Genomic DNA, 6,539 nt, shown 5'->3' on the forward strand with positions numbered 1-6,539 from the left:
TGTTGGCAAAGAAAGGAACCTTCAACTTCCTCTTACGCACAACTGGAACCGCAACACTCATAACAGGACTCCTATCGACCAACAAGGACTGAGACATCTCGAGAAAAATTTTCACAACTCTAAAAACCCAAAAGAAAATAGACAAGAAACAAAAATTCTCGATAGGAGATGTCTTATAGATATATTAATCTATAAGACATCCTTTTGTCTTATAGATTTAGGATTTGATGATATCCTTTCCGGTTGAATTATCCAAATAGAAGATGTTGGGCATAATTTTAACCATATAAATTATAATAGATAAATTCTATTGTAAATATGATAATTTTTTATATAAGATGAATTCTACATTCTCTAGAAGATTGAATCAATATGGGCCGTAACGACAAAGGCCAAGTCAATACGAGCCGTAACAACAAACTTCGAGCCAATACGGGTTGTAACTGGACTTTGGGACCGACTTTGATTTGTGACAATATTATCAAGAAGATATTTGACTAAATCTCGTGGAGAGAATATTTGGAACGACCTCATCTCATAAAGAGTCGGTTACCCAAATCCAAATCCCACGAGGATAAGGATAAATAGACTTCTCTATAAAAAGGGAGCGATATCGACATAATACGGAACAAAATCGAGAGCAAAACAAGAGACCTAAAGCACAAGACACACAACTCAATTCTAACGCACGGGTTTAAAGATTGATTCGTTGTGCCTTGGATTTTTGTATTTGAGTTTGATACTTTGATCAATAAAAATGACTATTCAACATCTATTTCTTGTTTTCCGTAGTCTCTAAACGGATCGATTAATTTGTCCAAACAAAAGATTTATTAGAAAAAAACAATATAAATCTTTCTAGAATATAATGGACATTGTCACCACGGCCCATAGTAAAGCTATCTATTACATCAAATTATATATTTAAAATATATAATTTGGCTAAAACAAATCCACAAATCTACAATTTGGCTAAAAGAAATCTAATATGGCTAAAACAAACAAATTATAGTTACATTCTTTTCAAGTTATATATTTTTCCTGAAATCAAAAGAAAGATGTATAATTTATCAAGTAACATAAAAAAAGAAAGATGTATAATTTGGCTAAAACATATCTACAAATTTTCTCTTTTGTAAATCAAATCAATTATTGTATATATAGTTATAATTTTAATTACATTATCAATTCTAGTCCTAATCGCTGATTAAAGCCTAACTAAAAAAGGAGTGGGAAATAAACCGCCATGGCCACTTTCTTAATGTTTCTATAAACCACCATCATCCTTTAAGTTGCTAGCTGCCACGTACAAAACAAACTCAGATTCATGTTTGATTCTGATCAGAGCTATGATTTAGGTGTCTTGGTTTATTGGTTTAGTTATAGATTCTTTTCAATATTTTCTTTTAAACATTAGGATTACTGTTTGGAGTTTTATGCTTTAGTTTATGATTAGGTCGGTTGTACTAGGATTTATAAAAAGACTCCTTATGCTAATGAGAATATCAAGCTTCCAACAATTAACCTAATTCTGAAAGAGAGACTTGGGTTAAAGGAAGTTCGTTTTCAAAGGACAGCTCAACACTCGATCTTGTTCCCTAGGACAGGAAATCGTGAGAGCTTCAAAGGTGGAAGAAACAAGGAAGCTTAGTTGCCCCAACAAACATAAGAGAAACAAACTCCTCAACAACTGTTTTTGAAGAAATTGACCACCGCAGGAATGGCAGAGCGACGAGCAAAAAGTCTCTGCTTCAACTGTGATGAAATTTTCACACGAGGACATGTTTGCAAACCAGTCCTTTTTCAAATCACAATAGTCAATGATGGAGCTAATCAGGACGACGAACCAATTGAAAAGGAGGACATGCCATGAGCTGAAGCTTGAGGACAAGCTTCAAGTGGAAGAGGGGAGTAATGATAAGAGCTATTATTTAGGTGTCTTGGTTTATTGGTTTAATTATAGATTCTTTTTAATATTTCCTTTTAAACATTAGGATTATGGTTTGGAGTTTTATGCTTTGGTTTATGATTAGGTCGGTTGTACTAGGGTCTATAAAAGGACTCCTTATGCTAATGAGAATATCAAGCTTCCAACAATTTACCTATTTCTCAAAGAGAGACTTGGGTTAAAGGGAAGTTAGCTTTCAATCTCTTTGTTCTTTAGTTTAAAGAATGGGTGTGACAACTAGAGCTAAGGCTAAGGCTTTGGCTCATAACAGATTCATTGTTCTCTCGTCGATGGTGAACAGCTTCCACATGCGAACAGTTGTTGAAACAGCTTCAACATCGTCTTAAGCTACTCATAAACAAGAAGCACGCATTGTCAAGAGATATACATTCGGACATCGTTATATTCATTCGATTCAATGACTTCAAACATGCTCTCCGTCGAACTGAACAACTCGTCCTCGTCAAAAACTCGGTTATCGCATACGAATTGTTGCTTCGGTTCACTAAATACATCATCTTTCACATCCATGTTGGATATGGGTTTCACCCTGCCTTAACAGGCCTTCCACTTGGCCCATCTACGGAACAGTCAACACAATCTATGGGAACGTTGACCAACCAAATAGGATAACTTGGGCCGACGAAGCTTCTAGAAGGGCCCGACTTTATGTCCAGCCCGTTAAGCGATGGCCCGGGCAGAGACGACCGCCATTCATGTGCTAAGGCGGTACCACATCGACCCCAAAACATGAAGATGATACGTCCCATCAACTATAAATAGAAACCTTCTGGGCAAAAGAAGAGGACATTCTAGAACGGGAGTCTAGAATAAGACAGATTCTACTTTTAAGTACTGATAGTCTTTTAGCGAGAGTGCAATATTGTAATTAGCCGACCAGCTTTCACATAAAATATTGTGAACTCGCCGATCTTTCGCTATCTCAATAAAAGTCCTTTTTTCGCCCTTTCCTCTTATTGTCTTAGATCTTGTGTAATCACTCGTTCAACGATCCCCTACATTAAAAAACACAAGTTACATATAATATAATTCTATATATACATATTTTATTTTATTTCTCTCTTGGTTCTACTTTTCCTGAAATACAAAAACACTAATATATTATTCAATTATGAACATGCAGAAAATTGTTTAATGACAAGATTAACGAAGCAGTTTCGAGTCTTGTATTTGCCTCCGCGAGTTGTGGAGAATAACTATGTGAACTAGTTAGCATTAAAGAGCTGTTTTTTCAACGATACGGTCAAAGCTATGTAACAAGTGCTCTTCAGCTCTGCTGGGAATTAGAAGCGAAACCTGATGAAATTCTCGATACGGTCAAAGCTATGTAACAAGTGCTCTTCAGCTCTGCTGGGAATTAGAAGCGAAACCTGATGAAATTCTCGATAGAATCAAACCCATTTGCACCATTATCTATACTTTAGTTACTCTCTGTGGCTACAAAGCTGTTATCAAGTTCTTTCCGCATCATATATCCGATTTAGAACTCGTTGTGTCGCTTCTGGAGAAATGCCATACCATGACTTCTGTTTCATCCTTGAGGCAAGAAAGCACTGGTGAAATGGAGGCCCAATGTGTTACTCTCTTGTGGCTTTCGATCCTTGTGTTGGTCCCGTTTGATATTTCTTCTGTTGATACAAGCATTGCAAATGATAAGAGCTTATGTGGGGACGATCTTGCTCCTCTGGTATTGAAGATTTTGTGTTTCTGTAAGGACTATCTGCGCAGTGCGGGCCCTATGCGCAGGATTTCGGGTTGCTCCTCTCTAAGATTTTAACGCGTCCGGATATGGGAAAGGCATTTAAAAGGTCTGACTCTGTCACTCATAGGTGCTTAAGTTTTGAGTTTTGTTTTATGTGATTTGTTCTGGTTTGAACACTTGACTTCATCAACAAAATTGCTCGGAACATTCAAATGAACAAACTTATCTTTGTTGCACTTTGGCGTTTCTGTTTCAGTTTTTTTGAGTCGACACATGAAGTTTTATATTTTTAGGAAGATAATCTTGTGAACAACTTTTGCTTGCTTGGTGTTATGGAGGCTCTGGCTGCCATTTAAAAGGTTTTTTTTGGGATTTTTGCCATTTATGCCATATTTTTTTTAATTCTTATCAAATCTGTCATATTGTTAAACTTTTCTAATCTGCCATATGCATTAAACATGGCATTATAAGTTTTACCAGATTGCCTTCATAATAACGTCAGTCCGACGGTGGCACGAGGAGAGGGGACGGGCGCGTGATGAGAAGCTGTGCAAGTAGAGATGGGCGCGTGACTACACGCGGTACCCGGGACATGTGGTTGAGAATTTGTGGACAACATATAATGTCAAGGTATCGCTATTTTGGACATAAATAATTATGGACGACCACAAATAGGTGGACTTTACGTAAACTTATTTGAAGTAGTCAACCAAACATACAAAGTAGACAGGATACCCCATCTTAATGTATAACTTGTCCGGTAATAGACAAAATTTCGTAGAACTGATATTGGTGGACAAAGTTAAGTGAATGTTAGCAATTACTAATAGACCCTCGAAAATGGCGGGATGAAATGGCACGTATTGGTGTGTAATTGGACAGCAGGTGTTAAGCGGCCTCATTAGCGACTGACAAGACGTGTAGTTAATGCCAATGGGTTGGATAATGGGGTGTTTGTTGAATAATTTGCAGAGGATCCAGGTCTAAAAATGTTTAGGAATTGGAAACTTTTTTTTGTTTGGAAACAAAGAAGAGGAGATGTTTTAGGAGACGACCAACGTGAGTATTCGTATGGTTGTGGTGGACAAAAATTCGAAGGAGAAGCTATAGGTGTTGTCCTCCAAGGCAGCCATAGAAGGTATAGTCGTCCGCCATAAATGTCGGTGGTTGGGGAGCTGAAGAACTTTCTGTCATTAAATATCGTGGGACGTATATAAGTGTGCAATTTTTGAAATTTTATATATTTTTTTTTGGCAGGACATAGTGTTTAAGAAATGGAAGAAACCGTGTGTGCCCTTCGTGGCGAATGGGTATGTTGTGAAAACGGAGAATGAAAATTTATTCCTGCCCACGGAGAAATGTGAAGATGTGTGTCATATGGAATTGACACATGTTTCCGAGAGTTTGAAACAACCATCAAAAGGGTTTTTCGTTTAAACAAGGAGTGTAGCGTTGTTCTGACCTTTTGTGATTCAGGTGAAACGGCGCCATTAAGTAATGGGAAAATACCCCCGATTATAGTCAGCAACAATGTGGAGTTGGCGCTGTTTAAAAGGAGAATAAGTAAATTTGTTGGGATGAGGTTGTATGTTACAGTTAAGGAAGTTGGGAGGCTGTTGGGTGCAGGGTGGAAGAAGAAGCCCTTTCCGATGATGTCCTATTGGCGTATGTGGAGGGATTAGAAGCACATGACAAAGGTGAAAGAGTTGACAGTGTAGCTATTGGACAAGAAGGGCTAAAGTCGCAAGATAAAGAACAACAAAGGCAGTCTTCTATGATGGACGACTATATGTCTGCAATGTTGTCGTCCACTAGAAAAATATTGGAGAATGATGGCAGACAAATCAGAGGTTGTCCAAACATGCTGACGAGTAATAGGAAGGTTTGTTCTTTGGGGTCAGTGGACAATTGTCCCACTATGAGTAACTCTGTGATAGATTTAAGTGTTGACAGGACTGCTGGAATACATGTGTCACAAACCAACTTGTCAATGGAAGACAGCCTGGTTGAAGTGGAAGTTTGGTTATCGAATACATTTAATAATGATGAAGATATTACGGATGCAGAAGGTTCTATTTCCGTTTCTGATGATGAGCAAGATTACAATTTCGACGAGTGGAGTGAGAGAATTAACAACGATTATACAGTTGAGGGTGTTGTGCGTGTCGAAGGAGGGTCGACAATATGAAACAGTGGGTTGAGGTTGGGTGATGAATTAGATGTGTTTGGGCAGGGTCTAAGCAATTACCCTGTTTTGGAAGAACACCCAAGAACAGTTAGCCAAGTCAGCATTGGGGATGAGGAGTTTGAGAGAGCTAGATTTACAATCCTTGACATCGATGACCCCTTGCTGTTGGAAGATGCTCCACCTTTTCATGATAATGTCAAAGGTGCGCCACCCCAGGAGAGAAACATGGACCTTAAAAAAGCTGAGATTTAATTTATATAGGTCGAATATTTGAAAGCAAGGCATCCCTACGACAAGAGCTGTGTGTGTATGCCATGAAAAGGATATTTAAATTCAGAATTGGGAAGTCTGACAAAGGCAGGGTTATTGCAACATGCGTGGACAAGAACTGCGGTTGGCGAGTATATGCAACCAACCACCCGAATTCGCAGAATGTGGAAATCAAAACTGTAACTTTGAAACACAGCTGTGATGTTTCGTCCAGGTCTAAATATGGGGATAAGGCGACAACCAAGATTTTGTCTGAACTCTTGCAAGTAAAATTTGCAAACGGGAAGAGAGGTCCAAGAGCGTGTGAGCTACCTGAGATGGTGCTGTCAGAGCTAAACGTTACAATTTCGTATATGAAAGCATGGAACGCAAAGGAATTGGCCATGAATGTTGCCTGTGGGAATGAAGAA

This window comes from Camelina sativa, chromosome 11, assembly GCF_030686135.1.
Source record: "Camelina sativa cultivar CO46 ecotype springtype chromosome 11, ASM3068613v1".
Taxonomy (NCBI): domain Eukaryota; kingdom Viridiplantae; phylum Streptophyta; class Magnoliopsida; order Brassicales; family Brassicaceae; genus Camelina; species Camelina sativa.